At 42.6% G+C, this 21,618-nt stretch overlaps 1 long non-coding RNA gene across 2 annotated transcripts; it reads left to right on the top strand.

Moving 5' to 3' along the window:
• The first annotated feature begins 5,875 nt into the window (after positions 1–5,875).
• LOC125537688 lies at positions 5,876–9,281 on the top strand. Of its 2 annotated transcripts, XR_007296056.1 has the most exons (4): positions 5,881–6,647; positions 7,218–7,322; positions 8,361–8,417; positions 8,937–9,281. It is a non-coding gene; the product is annotated as an uncharacterized LOC125537688 (long non-coding RNA). The 2 variants fall into 2 exon arrangements; XR_007296055.1 differs by having other exon boundaries at positions 5,876–7,322.
• Positions 9,282–21,618: the final 12,337 nt, after the last annotated feature.

The raw sequence follows: 21,618 nt of genomic DNA, 5'->3' as shown, positions 1-21,618 counted from the left end.
ATCCCGCTTCGCATCCCGCATAGCATATCATCTTTGCATCATCTTGTTTGATCGTTGCACGTGGTTGATTTGTGTCCTTGTTGCTTGTTTGTCTTGTTTGGGTAGAGCCTGGAGACGAGTTCGCTAACGAGGAGCCCATTGAGTTTGCTTTCGAGGATCCAGTCAACTCTGACAACTGTGCAGGCAAGATGATCATACCCTCGAAATCACTACTATCTTTGCTATGCTAGTTTGCTCGCTCTTTTGCTATGCCAATGCTACGATGCCTACCACTTGCTTTCAAGCCTCCCAACATATCATCTTTGCATCATCTTGTTTGATCCTTGCACGTGGTTGATCGTGTCCTTGTTGCTTGTTTGTATTGTTTGGGTAGAGCCGGGAGACGAGTTTGCTAACGAGGAGCCCGTTGAGTTTGCTTTCGAGGATCCAGTCAACTCTGACAACTTTGCAGGCAAGATGATCATACCCTCGAAATCACTACTATCTTGGCTTTGCTAGTTTGCTCGCTCTTTTGCTATGCCAATGCTACGATGCCTACCACTTGCTTTCAAGCCTCCCAAATTGCCATGTCAAACCTCTAATCCTCCATGTCCTAGCAAACCGTTGATTGGCTATGTTACCGCTTTGCTCAGCCCCTCTTATAGCGTTGCTAGTTGCAGGTGAAGATTGGAGGCCGTTCCTTGTTGGAACATTTATTTACTTGTTGGGATATCATTATATTGCCATGTTATCTTAATGCATCTATATACTTGGTAAAGGGTGGAAGGCTCGGCCTCTCTCCTAGTGTTTTGTTCCACTCTTGCCGCCCTAGTTTCCCGTCATATCGGTGTTATGTTCCCGGATTTTGCGTTCCTTATGCGGTTGGGTTATAATGGGAACCCCTTGATAGTTCGCCTTGATTAAAGCTTTTCCAGCAATGCCCAACCTTGGTTTTACCATTTGCCACCTAGCCTCTTTTTCCCTTGGGTTTCCGGAGCCCGAGAGTCATCTTATTTTAACCCCCCCCCCCCGGGCCAGTGCTCCTCTGAGTGTTGGTCCAACCTAGAGCCCCTTGAAGCGCCACCTCGGGGAAACTTGAGGGCTGGTTTTAGTTGTACGGATTGCTTATCCGATTGTGCCCTGAGAACGAGATATGTGCAGCTCCTATCGGGATTTGTCGGCACATTCGGGCGGTGTTGCTGGTCTTGTTTTAACCTGTCGAAGTGTCTTGAAAAACCAAGATACCGAGTCTGATCGGAACGTCTTGGGAGGAGGTCTATTCCTTCGTTGACCGTGAGAGCTTGTCATGGGCTAAGTTGGGACTCCCGTGCAGGGATTTGAACTTTCGAAAGCCGTGCCCGTGGTTATGGGCAGATGGGAATTTGTTAACGTCCGGTTGTAGATAACTTGAACTTAACTTAACTAAAATGAATCAACTGGGTGTGTTACCGTGATGGCCTCTTCTCGACGGAGTCCGGGAAGTGGACACGGTGTTGGAGTAATGTTTGCGCAGGTTGCTCTCTAGTTTCTCGCTCGCGCTTTGCCTCCTCTTCTCGCTCTCTTTTGCGTATAAGCTAGCCACCATTTTTGCTAGTCGCTTGTTGCAGCTCCACATATTTACCTTACCTTACCTATAAGCTTAAATAGTCTTGATCGCGAGGGTGCGAGATTGCTGAGTCCCTGTGGCTCACAGATTACTATTATACCAGATGCAGGGCCTGATGATTCCGCTCCAGGAGACGCGCTTGAGCTCAAGTGGGAGTTCAACGAGGACTCTCAACGTTACTATGTTTCCTTTCCTGATGATCAGTAGTGGTGCCCAGTTGGGGGTGATCGGGACCGTGTCGCATGTTGGGTTATCTTTTATTTTGGCGCCGTAGTCGGGCCATGAGTGTTTGGATGATGTAATGTTATTTATGTACTTGATTGACGTGGCGAGTGTAAGCCAACTATGTTATCTCCCCTTTATTAATTATATTACATGGGATGTTGTGAAGATTGCCTAACTTGCGACATATGCCTTCAATGCGATTATGTCTCTAAGTCGTGCCTCGACACGTGGGAGCTATAGTCGCATCGAGGGTGTTACAATGGTGGTCCTCTACAGCAATGTAAATGGAGCATCTGTATGGATTATCCTCGTACTGCTAGTGCATTACAAGTTCCAAGTCTCTGCTCCCCTACTCCACCATCCAAGGTGCTTACTCTAACTTGGCAGTGTGATATCTGGTTGCATGTTGCATATGGTGTCTAGCTTGTATTGCTTCTAATTAGTGTAAAGTGCACCTACTTAGCTTACACATGATACGTGTGAATATGACACGCTTTCCTATTTTTGGTACATACTATATCTGTCTGTCAGACCATGTTCTTACATGAAACTACACTTCTTGTGTATCCCGCATCAGTCACTTATGATGGGACGCCTTTAAGTTGGCAGTGTGATATTGGTTTGAGTCCTGAATATGATTTCTACCATGTAGTGCTTCTAGTTTGATGAACGCCACCTATGATGAGACAGTTTTAACTCGGCAGAGTGATATTGATTGCACCTTCCATATGGTCTCTAGCTTGTAGTGCTTCTAATTTGTTGAAGTGTCTTCTGCTTAGTTACCACATCATAGGTGTGTGAATATGTCAATCCGTCCAGTTTTTTGTACATATTCCATCCTCGTATCATGACTTTGCCTTTCATCAGAGTAGTGCTCGTCAGTATCATGCATGAATGAGTTCTGAAGAGCGAATTTTATTCCTTTTTCTTGTCGGATTGACCTCACAATGGAAAATCAATAAAGCGGAAGGAAATTGGTAAGGCATTGGATGATGGTGGTCCTTCCGAGCAACTGAAACGGAGGGTCTCTACAGATTCTAATCCGCCATCCTTCAAACAAGATTCACAAGACAAAGCAAGGCTAGACAGTCAACGTAGCTGTGTAGATGATGAGCACATCTCCCCAACTCCACCATCATAGGTGTTTTCTCTAACTTGGCACTATTATATGTGGTTGCATGTTGTGTATGATGTCTAGCTTGTATTACTTCTAACTTTGTTGAATTACATCTGCTTACTTTACACATAATGCCTATGAATATGACACATGTTCCTGTTTCTAGAACATACTATATCTGATCACACCATGTTCTTACATCGGACTACTGTTCTTGCATATCCCGCATCAGTCACTTATGATAAGGCACATGTAAGTCGCCACTGTGATATTGGTTGCGTCTTGCATATGATTTCTAGCATTCTGCTTCTAATTTGTTGAAACGCATGACAGTTTGAACTTGGCAGAGTGATATTGGTTGCATCTTTCATATGGTGTCCAGCTTGCAGTGCTACTAATTTGTTGAAATGCCTTATGCTTAGTTACCAGATCATAGGTGTGAATATGTCATGCCGTCCTGTTTTTCGTACATATTCCATCCTCGTATTATGTGTTTTCCTTTCATCCGAGTAGTGTCTGTCAGTATCATGCATGAATGAGTTCTGAAGAGCGAATTTTATTCCTTTTTCTTATTGGTTTGACTTCACAATGCAAAATCAAAACAACTGAAGGAAATTAGTAAGGCGGAGGATGATGGTGGTCCTTTGAAGCAACTCAAACAGAGGGTCTCTACAGATTCTACTCCGCCATCCTCCCAACAAGATTTGCAAGACAACACAAGGCTGGACAGTCAACATAGCTGTGTAGATGATGAGCACATCTCCCCTACTCTACCATCATAGGTGCTTGCTCTAACTTGGAACTGTTATATGTGGTTGCGTGTTCCATATGATGTCTAGTTTGTATTGCTTCTAATTTTGTTGAATTGCATCTGCGTAGCTTACAACTTATACTTGCAACGATCACTTACCCATAAGACACATTTAACTTGGGAGCGTGATGTAGGTTGCATCTTGCATTGTCTTCTAGCTTGTACTGCTTAAAATTTCTTGAAATGGCACTTACGACGAGACACTTTTTACCTGATAGTGATATTGGTTGCATGCTCATATGGTGCCTAGCTTTCATTTCTTCTAATTTTGTTGAAATGCCTTCTGCTTACTGTTTTCATACATATTCCATCCTCCTATCGTACGTGTGAACATGCAATGTTCTATTTTTTTGTATATATTCCATCCTCCTATCATGCGCTTGCCTTATATCAAAGTAGTGTTCGTCTGTATCATGCATCAACCGGTTATGCAGAGCTAATTTTATTCATCTTCTTGTGGTTTTGACTTCATAAGGAAATATCAGAAAAGAGGAAGGAAACGAGTAAGTTAGGGGAAGTTGGTGATCCTCCGGACCGACGCAAACAGAGACTCTCTAGATTTTCCACTACTACTGCTAATGCAGTTGAAGTCCCAAGTCTACATAATGAGTTCATCCCCCGTACTCCACCATCGCAGGTGCTTGCTCTAAGTCGACAGTGTGATAATTGGTTTCATGTTGCATATGTTGGCTAGCCTGTATTTCTTCTATTTTGATTAAATTGCACATGCTAAGTTTATACGTTATACATGTGCATATGACATGCCTTTCTGTGTCTAGAATACACTACATCTATCTATCATACCATGTTCATACATCAAAGTACTGCTATTGTGTATTCCGCATCAGTCACTCATGATTGGATGCATTTAACATGGCAGTTTGATAGTGTTTGCATCTTGCATTGATTTCTATGTTGTACTACTTCTAATTTTTTTGAAGTGCCACTATGACAAGACACTTTTAACTTGGCAGAGTGATATTGGTTGCATCTTTCATATGGTGTCTAGCTTGCATTACTTCTATTTTCTTGAAAATCTTTCTGCTTAGTTTACACATCTTAGCTGTGAATATATCACGCCGTCCTGTTTTTCTTACATATTCCATCCTCATATGATTTTCTTACATCAAAGTATTGCTTGTCTGTATCATGCATCAATGAGTTCTAAAGAGCGATTTTATTCTTTTGTGTTGTGGGTACGACTTGACATGGCAAAGTCAAAAAAGAGTAAGGAAAATAATATAGTAGGGAATGGTGTTACTCGTTGGGTGAAACAAAAAAGGATCTGCCCTCTAGATTCTGCTGGTACTTATAGTGCAGTAGAAGGTCCAAGTCCACCGGCTAAATCTACAAACACAGTATCACCTGCTCCACCACCTGCAGCATCCGCTTCAACTGTAGCGGCATCTCAATGAGTTACTCGTTCTTTTGCTCTGGAACTGGCCAGTTCCCAAGCTGCCTTCACACCTAACACTACTTCCGAAGCACTGCTGACACAACAGGACTTGGCAAGATCAAATGAACCTCATGAGCATCAACACCAAGATGGTACCTGACCAAGTCAAGTTGCAGTTGCATGCTCCTTTATATGTAATCTCATAGTTTGATGTGCACTAACACTTTCCATATTCGTTGTTGAACTAGCACCACGGTGCAAGCGGAAACAGACATATGGGATAATGCTTGACAGATTAACAAAATCTAAAGGAGGAAGAATGGAGATCCATTTTGAGGCAGGTTTAAAAAGGCCACGTGATGCTACAGAGTCAGCCAAGTTAGTATCAAAGGCAGTCGTTACCGTTAGGTGTCATGCACTTATCCTCCCAACGTGGCACTACACCACAACACTTAATTGAGGGCAATTAACTGCCGGGAGAAGTATGTGAATAAGGGCAAATGATCAGCCGGAAAACTTGTTACTGCCGGTAGAAGCACTTCAGGGCAGAAAAACTGCCAGTAGGACTTGGCGAATAAGGGCATAGAAACTGCCGGCAATGGTGTCCACATTGAAGGGCGCATTATCTGCCGGGACAAGTAAACATGGCCCATTTACTGCCGGGACAAGTAACCATGGCCCATGACGCGAGACCGAAATAAATTGGGCCAAAGCGCGCGCTCGCAAAAGCCCGCCAGAGATGAAAATTTTCGCACCGAACGAAGATTGGCGCAAGACTCGGCCCAAATCTCCCGAACTCTCCTCCAAATCGCCCCCAAATCCAGTCCGATGTGTGCCCTCGTCGCCGCCGCCCCCAAACGCGATGTGCCCTTGCCGCCGCGGCCGCCGCCGCCCCCGCCCCCAACCACCGCACCCAGCCTCCTCCATCTGACTATGTTCTCACCCCCAAGCAGCGGATCGTCCGTCCCCTCTCACCCGTGTCGCCGCCTCCTCCTCACATGCGTCACCGCATCCCTTATCTTCTCGCCGGCGGCGCCTCTTTCTTTCGCCCCACATCGCCTCTCGGTGGAGTTAAAGGTGGCTTTTTGGTGAAGAGGAGGTGTGGCGGCAAGGAGCAGCGAAAGGAGCTGTGCAGCCGGATGATTCTGAAGCTGCTGGATCTGAAGCGGGACGACGTCGCCGTGTAGCTGGAGCGGTAGGAGCGTGGGCACGCGGCGGCCTTCTCCTGCTTGATGGCGACAGCGACGAACACGAGGGCTCCCCATCGCCCTCGACCTGTAAGGAGGAGCGCCTACCCCCAGGTCGGGCCTGAGATGTGCAGCAGCAGCAGCAGGGGGCGAGGAGGCAGGCGTCGTGGTGGTGGGCTCGTCTTTGAGGCACTCGAGGTCGTGCGCGGCATCGTGGACGCCCGGCAGCTGCGGGTCCCCATTCAGGCTGCGGCATCTCCTCCATGCGCGCCGCCATGGTCCTCTGCTGCGTCAATAGCGAATTGTGGAGATGTCTGTGTCTGCAGGTAAACCTCTTGCGCCTGACCATGAGCACTAGCGAGCTGCTGGGCTGAACATGCTGGGGACATGTTGTCCGTGAACATATAGTTGACCGTGAGGACAGTAACTTCAGGAGCTGCTAATAATTCAGCTACTCCCCTGCCCCTGATATTTCTCTCGTTGTTGTCTGTACATGCTCGGAATAACTTGACTCCTTCAGCTACTGTTAATTGTTGACTTGTTGTTGTTGTTGTTATTTGAACATGCTGGGTGTACTGTAGGAGTACTTGTATTGTTGCTTAAATATTTGCTTGGAGTAAATGATGTAGTTCAAGTGAAATCAAAATTTCCGAAATAATGTTTATCAAGGGTTGTATGTACTGAAATCAACATCTCAGAAACAACATTCAGATATGCAGGATTCTAATGCCTGATAATATGGTTGAGATATGCTAGATAATGCTCCATTTCAAATTGGATAATGCTAGATAGTGTGAGATGCCGTTCGACAAACTGGGCACATCCACCTCCGTACCACTGTTTCCGGGGCAGATTTATTTTTTGAGGGGCGTTTCCTGGGCAAATTGTGCTGGCAGGTGACGAAATAGATCTGGGCGCGTGGCCGGTGGCGGAGGGATCCAGCCCTAGGAAGGCAGGAACAACTTGCATCCTCGACTACTCATCCCCACCTGTGCAATTAGGTAAAATTGCAAACTGGTATGTTCATCCGGGATTAATAGACCTAGGCTTACTTTGAGGTTAGAGTGTGGGAATGATCCATGGGGATGTTCATGACTTCATTATCTTACTAGTATTTGGTTCAGGGATTTGTTCTATGTAGTTGAATGTTAACTTTAAAATTTGAATCGATGAGGGGATTTTCTTTAGCACACTATTTGTCTGTCACATTTGATAAGATCTATTCTTGAAAGCTCTCCATTTCGAATATACTCACAAATCACAACACTTAATTTGTGAGGAGTATAAATCCATTCTTTTATCTTGTAGTGTATTCTAGAACGTTTTCGATGTTAATTTGGATAGTTATACTTTTGTTGTGGCAAGTTTGGTTCTATGCATGAGATGGTTCTCTGGACTATGAAACTAGTATACTATATACAAGTTCACTTTAAAGTTACATTTGTATGATTACTATGTTTATATTTGCACTTAATTATTAATGTTGATTGGTGGTTCAGAAGTTTGGGCCTATTTTTATATGAGCTGTATCCAAACACCAGATTTTGATTTCCACACTTAGGCACAAGCTTGCCCAGGCTTCAAAAAAATTCTGGCTCCGCCACTTCTAGATGATGCAAGAGTAGTACTAACTTAGGAGTAGTAGATACGCTAGATAATGCCACATTTCAAACTAGATAATGCTCCATTTCAAACTAGATAGTGCTGACAGAGATGAGGATGGACAATGTGAGTCTACCTTGCCGATATTTTCACTTAGGCCTTCTCGGCATGGCTTCTTGCAGGCCTCCCCTCCAACTCCCCTCCCTCTTTCTCCATGCTATGCAGCACCACCTCTGTGTTCTCACATTGGATGTAGCTACCAAGCCCTAACCAACCCTGATGGCCCATCGTGGTGGCTGCGGAGCTCATTAGAGTGTAGATTGGATAAACCGTGTTTCAACTGCAACTTCTTTGAGTAACAAGAAGTTTTTTTTCTAGCTTCTGTACCTGCTCCCAATTTATTTTTACACCTTAATAATCTGCTTCTATGTATGCAGCTGGAAGTAGATAAGTCTGGCAAAAGCAACAATGCGATCACATGCTAGTCTCGAGGGGTAATACTTATGCATCTTTCGTTTGGCTATTGCTATATGATATTATTTATATATTTCTTTTTGATGTGCTTATTTGTTTGTTTGATTTTTCACCTCTGCATATCATTTAGGATGTACTAAGTTTATAGAGGGGTTAACTTTTACCTTAACTTTTTTGCTGTACAATCCTCCGGTTCTCAATTATGTTTGTGCATTCTTTATTTTATTCTAGGTTCTCAATTAGTGCAATCTGTTCCTTTCGGTGCACTTGGAGAGTACGCTTTAGTGAAGCAAGTAACAATATTACAGATTATTGTTTTGCCATATTTGCCCATGAAAGATTTTTGTATTTGAAGCGCAAATAATTTCTGCTCAATCAAATTATGTACGTGATAATCATTGCTTGTTGTGATGATGAAGTGTTGCACATTTGGAAGAGTTTTGTGCCGACGAGTTAAACTTCAGCACGTCGAAATCTATAATACGTTGATTTAAAATCTGAAACGATAGCACCATTTTTGAGTTTCTGATTTGTTGCAGATTTCTCAAAGATACACAAGCTGATGGTGGTTTGGAAGATGTACAAGTTGCTGGAGGTTTGGAAGATCTACAAGTTGCTGGAGTGACAATGTATATGTAATATACCTTATTTGTTGAACCTTGAGACATCGGCAAGTTTTATACTGCATTTGGTTGGTTGTTTCAGCACACAAGCCATTGTATGCTTATTTTGGTTGTGTGGCACGATTTCTTTAGCTTAAACATATGTACTTTGCCTTCTGAGGCACAATGTCATTAGAAACGTATATTTTTTTATCTGTTTTATGTTATTGAATGAGGCCTTACATGTAATCTGATTGAGCTGTATGTATATGTTTTGTGATCTGTCATGTCTGTTCGAACATAATGATTGGATATTAAATGAGGGATATCTTGCCCAGAACAATTTATATTGCTTCCGAGAAAGAACGTCATGCTATATTACCTGCCAGGTAAGCGTGCTTGTGTAGGCAGCGGAACTGCCAGCAAACTGTAGTGCATATGCTAGGATGAATCTGCCAAGAGAACATAAACTGCCGGCAGATATAATGGTCGGGGCAGAAGAACTGCCGGGGATTGTTTATCTGCCGGGACAAGTAATCCCCGGCAGCCATTGTTGTGGTAGTTCTATCTGCCGGGAGAATCTTCGTCCCGGCAGTCTATCTGCCCTCTTAAGTGCGTTCTCCCGGCATATTGTATGTCGGTGCATTAGTGTTGTGGTGTAGTGGTGGATCCAGTACAAGAATGAGAAGGACAATGCCCAAACACCTTCCTTGACCATTTATCCGTAAGTAATGTTATTCATCGCAATTTGTAATATTGTCTTGCTGTGTCTCATACTTTCTAACTTCCTCCTAATAGACTCACATTCTTTTTTCAATAGATGAGGTTCAAGTTGGATCCGAAAGATGGTGCAACTAAACAAGGATGCACTCATGTTTTTCAGTCTGCTCTGCGACAGTATTGGTACCACCTTAGAAAAGCTCACTTTGAAGGCAAGGCTAACAATGAAATCGCCCAAACATCTCCAGTGGAATATATTACAGATGAAGACTGGATAGCCCTTGTTAAACACTAGTCTGATCCAAAGTATCAGGTAGGGTATATGTATTTCATCATATCACATATTGTACTTGTATTTATGTATGTGCCTTACAAGTGTATCTTCTTCTAGGCTAACTGTTTCAAGAACAAGACCAACCGTTCTAAAGTGAAATTCCAACAGACAATAGGATCTCGTAGCTATATTGCACACTGCGAGGCTCTTGTAAATAGCTGCTAGTTCCTTCTTTTTTCTATGCCATATTATCGTATCTATATTGACTTGTTCCAAATACAGAGGAAAGCCCGTGCGGTCCAAAAAGAACCTGAACCAAATGCAGTGGAAATCTTCAAGGATTGCCACACCAGCAAGATGAAGGGCATGAGCACACCAGTTCAAGCCGCTGTTGTAAGTCCTTACTCTTCCTGCCTTTGAACTGCTTGTTACTGTGACGTGTTCATTTAATTGCTTGGTTTGCAGCCAATGTCAGTTACTATGTTCACTTTTATACACAGTTGTATTAATGTATCATTTCCTCTTACATGGTTTAAAAGAGATGAAGGATATTCTTTTGGTCTTGATCTATAATCTAGTTGTGATGTTCACGTGCCCACACAATGATACAATAGCTTGTTTGTTTTATATCTGTTTTCCCATGATATGAATGATTTCATACTATGTTCATCCTACTTTAAACCATGTCTCTTTATCCTTACATGTCAACGAATGTGAGGAAATAGACAATACAATAGGCATGCTACATGGACATATGTTCCGAAGTGATTTTATTATGTAGTTGGCACTACAATACATGCTAATGTATTACAGTAGTTCACCAAAATAAGTTATGTATAAACATGAAACCTACTTTGTTTGTTTTTTTCTCATTAGTAACTTATCTGGTACACTAATCTACAAGTTCAAACTTTCAGCAAGCTCTGGAACAAATGATTCAATAGACACAACCACCTGAAAGTGATGAGGCTACCACAAGCACAATGTCACGTCTTGCTACAGTGCGTCAGTATCTCTTCAGTAACAGTGCAAAAAGCACTTGCCTGTGTAATTCTGGGTTGGTTGTCAAGGTAACCTCGTCCAAATCACCTACTGAACAAAATCTTCCAGCTAGACAGAGTGATATATCTGTGCTCCAGACACAATTCCAATCTCTAATGGACGTCGTTTCGGAAATAAGAATAGTGGTCGACAAATGTCGTCAAGATATGAATGGTTTTGAAACCATACTGTCAGACATGTGCTTCATTGTTCAAGAGCAATGGCGGGGAAAAGGGGAAGATCATGTTGCTCCATCAGATTCGACAACCTGAAACATTAGCACTCAGGTCAAATGATTTGTGCTTCTATACATATGATGGTGCTTTTATCTGCAAGGACTGTAAACTTTATGCCAACGGGCCTTTTGTTGTATGGTTGGAATTTATTTTGTTGTGATACAACATTTATGGTGTTGCCAAAGGCTGCAGAAATTACGACGCTATTTTTGTATAGTGTAGGTTTATCTTAGTAATGTATTCAGCCGAAAGCTTCGTAGGATCCCAACGTGCCAACATTCGTCGGGCCCATTCCAATTGGGCTAAAAACGATTATGGGCCGTAATTTGCATGTAGCCCACTAAAAATATCTAGGCCTAAATCAGCATAAGCTTTCATATTTTTTGGTAGGCATGTGCCCACAGTGAGCCTTTAACAGGCCTAAACATAATTTGGGCCCTTAGTAACAATCGGCCGTTAACATGTGTAAATATCTCGAGCCCATGAAAAACATGGGCCTTTAATAGGCCGAAAGTGAGATTGGGCCCTAATTGTGCCAAATAACCCACTGGCCCATTTACAATGCGGATCGTTCACAGGCCCAAATTCAGACGGGCCGTAAATGCGCCGACCTTCTACACGAGCCTTTAATAGGCCGGAAGTTCGGTCGGGCTTGATTAGTGTCAGTTTTATATGGGTCGTTAATAGGCTCGATGTGACGTTGGGCCACATATGGCCCATGGATCTTGTCCGACGTTAACAGGCCAAAAATCACAATAGGCTGAAAGTTGCCCAAATCTACAGTGGGCCTCTAACAGCCAAATGTCAGGCATGGCCAAATATGACCCAAATACTTCATGGTCGTGTATGGGCCGAAAGTTTCAATGACCTATAAATGGGCCCAAATGAAGCAGGACCTTTAACAGGCCGAAAACACACCAGGCCGTAATTCGGCCCAAATACTTAGCGGACTGTTAATGGGCCAGAAGTGACCATGGGCCTTGATGGTGACAAGTTTAGGACGGGCCGTTGATGGGCCGATTTGACACTATTCGTATGGGCCTTAACTGCGAATGGGTCATCTACAAGCATGACTTTAATAGGTCGGCCCGCTAATTTTGACTGGGCCAACCTTTTTAACCTAAATGGGCCGCTGTTGGGCCTTGCCACGTGTCGACGTATCATAGGCGCCTTTGGTCCAATGAGTGGATGACATCTATCCCAACGGTGAGCCGACACGTGGTTCCTCTGGCCATTCAGAATTTTACACGTGGAAAATCCCCATTGGTCCAGGCTGTTAATGGGTTATCGATCTAAACCGGAACACGATAGCTTAACAATGACCCGTTACGGTGGATGCCACGTGTCGGTTACCCTTGACAAAAGCACTTCTATGACGCGTGATTTATCGTCATGGGTGGACACTTCCGTGATGATAATTTTGGTAATGTCATGGAACACTTCTACGACAGCACAGGTATGACTATCTTGATTCTGTCATAAAATTGCCATGGATGTACATGCATGACAAAAAACATGACCTACAGGTGACAAACACATATCATCATGGAAGTGTATTTTTTGTAGTGATATCATCTTATATCAAATGGATGTGAAAAGTGCATTCCTCAATGGTAAGCTTGAGGAAGAAGTATATGTTGCTCCACCCCCTGGTTTTGAAGATCCTAAGCATCCTGACAAAGTCTTCAGACTCAACAAGGCCCTCTATGGCCTCAAGCAGGCCCCTCGGGCGTGCTATGATACACTGAAGGAATTCCTCATGAAGAAAGGCTTCAAACCCGATTCACTTGACCCAACTCTTTTCACCAAAACGTATGATGATGAATTATTCGTGTGCCAAATATATGTTGATGATATTATCTTTGGTTGTACTAACCAACGTTACAGTGACGAATATGCCTATATGATGAGCGAGGAATATCAATTATCTACGATGGGAGAATTTAAATTCTTCTTAGGTCTTCAATTCATTAACAACACAATGGCATATTCATATCTCAAGAGAAATACCTCAAGGATGCGCTGAGAAAAATCGGCATGCAAGATTGCAAAGGCATCAAAATCCCTATGCCCATAAATGGCCATCTATGCACCGATGAAAATGGTAAAGACTTTGATCAAAAGGTATACCGCTCCATGATTGGCTCTTTATTGTATATATGTGCATCTAGGCCAGATATTATGCTTAGTGTTTGCATGTGTGCCCGTTTTCAAGCTACACAGAAGGAATCACACCATAAGGGTGTGAAACATATTCTTCGATATCTAGCTCACACTCCAACACATGGATAATGGTATCCCAAGGGCTTGGCTTTTGATCTCATTGGATATTCTGACTCTGACTATGCTAGTGATCGAGTGGATCGCAAGTCAACAACAGGCACATGAAGAACTTCGACAACGAGAGTGCCATCAAGATTGCTCACAACCCAGTTCAGCACTCTAAGACTAAGCACATCCAGATTCGTCATCATTTTCTGCATGGTCATGTGTTGAAGGGCGACATCTCCATTGACCATGTGAAGACTGAAGAACAGTTGGCAGATATCTTCACAAAGCCCTTGGATGAGAAGAGATTTAGCAAGTTGCTGTGTGAGCTAAATATCTTAGAATCTTCGAATGTTCTTTGAAAGGACACACATCCTAACACTTATGCAAAATTGATGACTTAGATGTGCAATACACGAAGTAACATTTTTCTTCAATCAATGAAGACTAACCCTCTAAGTGTGAAGAAATTAATGAAGACTTTGATTCTCAGAGCCCTACGACAATTGTACGCGGTGTCTGGAATCATCACTCTTATACGGTGGGTCATGCCACCAACAAAAGTTGAAAATCTTCAAATTTGAGTTTTTCTTCATTTCGCAAATTCTTCAATTTTCAAATTCCTCAACTTTGCAAAGTCTTCAACTTTTCGACTGATGTTCTTCATTGACTATACACTGGTACGCGTCGGTGCTATACAAATGGTTTTTAACCCCTTTCCGCGACGGCATTTGTAACCGTCGCCAAGTGAGTGTGGGCGATAGGGGGTCCTTCCCACATGACCCACAAATCGTCGGGGATAGGGAGCCAAGATGCATATACAGTACTCCTACTCGTTTGTGCTCGCATTGTCATCACAATCGATATTCTGTGGTGCTATGTTTACGATGTGCGGCCCATCACAAATGGTTCACTATTATAGAAAGTGTATGATAAGCAGACAATCACACACATTCGCTTTTCCCAAACCATATGCGATAACTAATTAAGAAGATTAGATAATCCTCACACGAGTGTCAGACAGGATTACGAAACATCAGACTATCGTAACATCATCGTACACGACAACTATAGCACACACTATTCTGTGGTGCAACATTTACGATGCATACTTCCTCAGAAACAGCTCATGCTTGCGAATCGTGTACGATAAGGCAACTATCACAAACATTTAGTTTGCCCGCACCATTTGTGATATTGTCTGACATCACACACACTTTGCAAACGGCAACTGTGTGCATGCTTGCACATGTTTCCTCTTTGTGAACCGTGTCGGATTATGGTGTATATCGCAAACGTTTGTGTTTTACCAACTGTGTGCGCCGTAACAACCTGGAGAGCGTAATTTCACCATAATTTAATTGCTATTTCAAATTGTACCGGATTTGAACTCGAATTTGAATTTGAATATATGATATAGCTTTACTCATATCCATCAAGTTTAAACAACCAATGCATTATTTGATTCATAGGTACATATGTTCAAGAATTACATAAGAACCAAATAAAGAATGATGAACCATAGTTGTATACTAGTACTATTAAAGACGGTAAAGAAAGAGGCGAAATACATTTTGGTTGTTGAACAAGGTGAAGCAGACCCCATGCAGAAGGCACGCACGACTCTAGTCCAACCCCTTGTGATGGCCGACCGCCCATCCTTCACGGTCTAGATGAAAACATCTAGATAATCATCATGGTCTGCTAGAAATACTTTAACCTTTGCATGCCCACCAATCATGTAGTTTGAGAGGTAATCTTGAGTAAACTACTTTGGGAACCACTTCAAAGGAAAAAGATTCAGACATTGTCATCTAACACAAATCATTATGGGCAGTAAAAAGAAGGTTGCAGAGTTCTTACTTACCATCCCGCAGTTTGTTGTTGTCTTGGATAAAGTGTAAAAAAATAGTTTAATTGCCCTCTTTTGACCCATTTTACTAACAATCTTTATCAGCTTCCTCACTTGATGTTGGTTCATTGATATCTCATTCTCCATAAAAAGGGTCGAAGTGTGGATCTTTACCAATGACATATGTACCTAAAAGCACCAAGTTAATATTAGAAGCTAAATAGCAATTGCACAATGATGTAGTACAACACTCTTTTATAATATCTTATAGCATCCAATATACTCACATATTAGATGAAATAACATCTTATGTTATGGGCAGAAGGAGTTTATTGCATTCTTACAAATTATCGGCTGATTAACTGTTGCTGTATCCATGGGTTAGAGTTAGTTTGAGCTAGTTTGGGCTCAAATAGCCCTAAAGTATATCCAAACATGAGGGCTAGTTTGAGCTAGTTGCATCTAACCCACCCAAAAATGTTGGGGAACGTAGTAATTTCAAAAAAAAATCCTACGCACACACACAGGATCATGGTGATGCATAGTAACGAGAGAGGAGAGTGTTGTCTACGTACCCTCATAGACCGTAAGCGGAAGCGTTTATCAACGCAATTGATGTAGTCGTACACCTTCACGATCCGTCCTGATCAAGTACCGGATGTATGGCACCTCCGTGTTTAGCACACGTTCAGCTTGATGACGTCCTCGCCTTCTTGATCCAGCAAGAGGGGCGAAGTAGTAGATGAGTTCCGGCAGCACGACGGTGTGGTGACGGTGTTGGTGAAGAAAAATCTCCGCAGGGCTTCACCTAAGCACTACGAAAACTATGGCGGAGGATAAACTAGATGGGACGGGGTAGCCGGCACACGGCTTGGTGTTTCTTGATGTGTCTTGGGTGCTAGCCCTACCCCTCTATTTATATGTTGAGCCTTGGGGTCGAAACTTGGAGTAAAAGCCTTCACAAAGTCGGTTTCACCCGAAAGGCAAGAGTCCTTCTCGGACTCCAGGACTAGACGCCAGGGTTCCCGGCGTCTGGACCCAGACACTAGGGACCCTGGCGTCTGGCCTCTGGACTCCGCAAAACTTCCTTTTGCGCTTTCCAAAAACCTTGTGGGCTTTCCCCTTTGGCCCAAATAAAGTGTTCTCGTACCCAAACATTTCGGGAAACATCCGGAACCCCTTCCGGTGAATTCTGGAACTCTTCCGAACACTAAACACTATTATCCCATATATCAAACTTTATCTCCGGACCATTCCGGAGTTCCTCGTCATGTCTGTGATCTTATCCGGAACTCCGAACAACATTCGGTTACCAACATACATAACTCATAAATACTATATCGTCAACGAACGTTAAGCGTGCGGACCCTACGTGTTCGAGAACTATGTAGACATGACCGAAACATTTGTCTGGTCAATAACCAATAGCGGAACCTGGATGCCCATATTGGCTCTACATATTCTACGAAGATCTTTATTGGTCGAACCGCATAACAACATACATTGTTCCCTTTGTCATCGGTATGTTACTTGCCCGAGATTCGATCGTCGGTATCTCAATACCTAGTTCAATCTCATTACCGGCAAGTCTCTTTACTCATTCCGTAAACACATCATCTCGCAACTAACTCATTAGTTGCAATGCTTGCAAGGCTTAAGTGATGTGTATTACCGAGTGGACCCAGAGCTACCTCTCCGACAATCGGAGTGATAAATCCTAATCTCGAAATACGCCAACCCAACAAGTACCTTTGGAGACACCTGTAGAGCACCTTTATAATCACCCAATTACGTTGTGACGTTTGGTAGCACACAAAGTGTTCCTCCAGTAAATGGGAGTTGCATAATCTCATAGTCATAGGAACATGTATAAGTCATGAAGAAAGCAATAGAAACAAACTAAACGATCAAGTGCTAAGCTAACGAAATGGGTCAGGTCAATCACATCATTCTCCTAATGATGTGACCCCGTTAATCAAATGACAACTCTTTGTCTATGGTCAGGAAACATAACCATCTTTGATCGACGAGCTAGCCAAGTAGAGGCATACTAGTGACACTCTGTTTGTCTATGTATTCACACATGTATCATGTTTCCGGTTAATACAATTCTAGCATGAATAATAAACATTTATCATGATATAAGGAAATAAATAATAACTTTACTATTGCCTCTAGGGCATATTTCCTTTAGTCTCCCACTTGCACTAGAGTCAATAATCTAGATTACACAGTAATGATTCTAACACCCATGGAGCCTTGGTGTTGATCATGTTTTGCTCATGGAAGAGGCTTAGTCAACGGGTCTGCAACATTTAGATTCGTATGTATCTTGAAAATCTCTATGTCTCCCACCTGGACTTGGTCCCGGATGAAGTTGAAGTGTCTCTTGATGTGCTTGGTTCTCTTGTGAAATCTGGATTCCTTTGCCAAAGCAATTGCACCAGTTTTGTCACAAAAGATTTTCATTGGACCCGATGCACTAGGTATGACACCTAGATCGGATATGAACTCCTTCATCCAGACTCCTTCATTTGCTGCTTCCGAAGCAGCTATGTACTCCGCTTCACATGTAGATCCCGCTACAACGCTTTGTTTAGAACTGCACCAACTGACAGCTCCACCGTTTAATAAAAACACGTATCCGGTTTGCAATTTAGAATCATCCGGATCAGTGTCAAAGCTTGCATCGAAGTAACCATTTACGACGAGCTCTTTGTCACCTCCATAAACAAGAAACATATCCTTCGTCCTTTTCAGGTATTTGATGTTCTTGACCGCTGTCCAGCGATCCACTCCTGGATTACTTTGGTACCTCCCTGCTAAACTAATACCAAGGCACACATCAGGTCTGGTACACAGCATTGCATATATGATAGAGCCTATGGCTGAAGCATAGGGACCATCTTTCATTTTCTCTCTATCTTCTGCAGTGGTCGGGCATTGAGTCTTACTCAACTTCACACCTTGTAACACAGGCAAGAACCCTTTCTTTGCTTGATCCATTTTGATTTGCTTGATCCATTTTGAACTTCTTCAAAACTTTGTCAAGGTATGTGCTTTGTGAAAGTCCATTTAAGCAGTTCTCGATCTATCTCTATAGATTTGATGGCCCAATATATAAGCAGCTTCACCGAGGTCCTTCATTGAAAAACTCTTATTCAAATATCCTTTTATGCTATCCAGAAATTCTATATCATTTCCAATCAACAATATGTCATCCACATATAATATTAGAAATGCTACAGAGCTCCCACTCACTTTCTTGTAAATACAGGCTTCTCCAAAAGTCTGTATAAAACCAAACATTTATTCCTACTCCGAGAGGCTTGCACCAGTCCATAAATGGATCGCTGGAGCTTGCACACTTTGTTAGCTCCCTTTGGATCGACAAAACCTTCCGGTTGCATCATATACAACTCTTCTTCCAGAAATCCATTCAGGAATGCAGTTTTGACATCCATTTGCCAAATTTCATAATCATAAAATGCGGCAATTGCTAACATGATTCGGACAGACTTAAGCATCGCTACGGGTGAGAAGGTCTCATCGTAGTCAATCCCTTGAACTTGTCGAAAACCTTTCGCAACAAGTCGAGCTTTGTAGACAGTAACATTACCGTCAGCGTCAGTCTTCTTCTTGAAGATCCATTTATTCTCAATTGTTTGCCGATCAACGGGCATGTCAACCAAAGTCCACACTTTGTTCTCATACATGGATCCCATCTCAGATTTCATGGCTTCAAGCCATTTTTTGGAATCTGGGCTCACCATCGCTTCTTCATAGTTCGTAGGTTCGTCATGGTCTAGCAACATAACCTCCAGAACAGGATTACCGTACCACACTGGTGCGGATCTTACTCTCGTTGACCTACGAGGTTCAGTAACAACTTGATCTGAAGTTTCATGATCATCATCATTAACTTCCTCACTAATTGGTGTAGACGTCACAGGAACCGGTTTCTGTGATGAACTACTTTCCAATAAGGGAGCAGGTATTGTTACCTCATCAAGTTCTACTTTCCTCCCACTCACTTCTTTCGAGAGAAACTCCTTCTCTAGAAAGGATCCATTCTTAGCAATGAATGTCTTGCCCTCGGATCTGTGATACAAGGTGTACCCAACAGTTTCAAGGTGTACCCAACAGTTTCCTTTGGGTATACTATGAAGACACATTTCTCCGATTTGGGTTCGAGCTTATCAGGTTGAAGCTTTTTCACATAAGCATCGCAGCCCCAAATTTTAAGAAATGACAACTTTGGTTTCTTGCCAAACCATAGTTCATAAGGTGTCGTCTCAACGGATTTCGATGGTGCCCTATTTAACGTGAATGCGGTCGTCTCTAAAGCATATCCCCAAAATGATAGCGGTAAATCAGTAAGAGACATCATAGATCGCACCATATCTAGTAAAGTACGATTACGACATTCGGGCACACCATTACGTTGTGGTGTTCCGGGTGGCGTGAGTTGCGAAACTATTCTGCATTGTTTCAAATGTAGACCAAACTCGTAACTCAAATATTCTCCTCCACGATCAGATCATAGAAACTTTATTTTCTTGTTACGATGATTTTCATCTTCACTCTGAAATTCTTTGAACTTTTCAAATGTTCCAGACTTATGTTTTATTAAGTAGATATACCCATATCTGCTTAAATCATCTGTGAAGGTGAGAAAATAACGATACCCGCCGCGAGCTTCAATATTCATTGGACCACATACATCAGTATGCATGATTTCCAACAAATCAGTTGCTCGCTCCATAGTTCCGGAGAACGGCGTTTTAGTCATCTTGCCCATGAGGCATGGTTCGCAAGTACCAAGTGATTCATAATCAAGTGATTCCAAAAGTCCATCGGTATGGAGTTTCTTCATGCGCTTTATACCAATATGACCCAAACGGTAGTGCCACAAATAAATTGCACTATCATTATCAACTCTGCATCTTTTGGCTTCAACATTATGAATATGTGTATCACTACTATCGAGATTCATCAAAAATAGACCACTCTTCAAGGGTGCGTGACCATAAAAGATATTACTCATATAAATAGAACAACCATTATTCTCAGATTTAAATGAATAACCATCTCGCATTAAACAAGATCCAGATATAATGTTCATGCTCAACGCTGGCACCAAATAACAATTATTTAGGTCTAAAACTAATCCCCAAGGTAGATGTAGAGGTAGCGTGCCGACGGTGATCACATCAACTTTGGAACCATTTCCCACGCGCATCGTCACCTCGTCCTTAGCCAGTGTTCGCTTAATCCGTAGTCCCTGTTTCGAGTTGCAAATATTAGCAACAGAACCAGTATCAAATACCCAGGTGCTACTGCGAGCTCTGGTAAGGTACACATCAATAACATGTATATCACATATACCTTTGTTCACCTTGCCATCCTTCTTATCCGCCAAATACTTGGAGCAATTCCGCTTCCATTGACCAGTCCGTTTGCAGTAGAAGCACTCAGTCTCAGGCTTAGGTCCAGACTTAGGTTTCTTCTCCTGAGCAGCAACTTGTTTGTTGTTCTTCTTGAAGTTCCCCTTCTTCTTCCCTTTGCCTTTTTTCTTGAACTGGCGGTCTTATTGACCATCAACACTTGATGCTCCTTTTTGATTTCTACCTTCGCAGCCTTTAGCATTGCGAAGAGCTCGGGAATTATCTTATTCATCCCTTGCATATTATAGTTCATCAAGAAGCTCTTGTAGCTTGGTGGCAGTGATTGAAGAACTCTGTCAATGACACTATCAACAGGAAGATTAACTCCCAGTTGAGTCAAGTGATTATGATACCCAGACATATTGAGTATATGCCCATTGACAGAACTATTCTCCTCCATCTTGCAGCTATAGAACTTATTGGAGACTTCACATCTCTCAATCCGAGCATTTGCTTGAAATATTAACTTCAACTCCTGGAACATCTCATATGCTCCATGACGTTCAAAATGTCGTTGAAGTCCCGGTTCTAAGCCGTAAAGCATGGCACACTGAACTATCGAGTAGTCATCAGCTTTGCTCTGCCAGATGTTCATAACATCTGGTGTTGCTCCTGCAGTAGGTTTGGCACTTAGCGGTGCTTCCAGGACGTAATTCTTCTGTGCAGCAATGAGGATAATCCTCAAGTTATGGACCCAGTCCGTGTAATTGCTACCATCATCTTTCAACTTTGCTTTCTCAAGGAACGCATTAAAATTCAATAGAACAACAGCACGAGCCAT

Source organism: Triticum urartu, chromosome 2 (assembly GCF_003073215.2).
Source record: "Triticum urartu cultivar G1812 chromosome 2, Tu2.1, whole genome shotgun sequence".
In the NCBI taxonomy this organism is placed as follows: Eukaryota; Viridiplantae; Streptophyta; class Magnoliopsida; order Poales; family Poaceae; genus Triticum; species Triticum urartu.
Note: the sequence above shows the minus strand (reverse complement) of the source record. Positions and strands in the feature narration are given on the sequence as shown.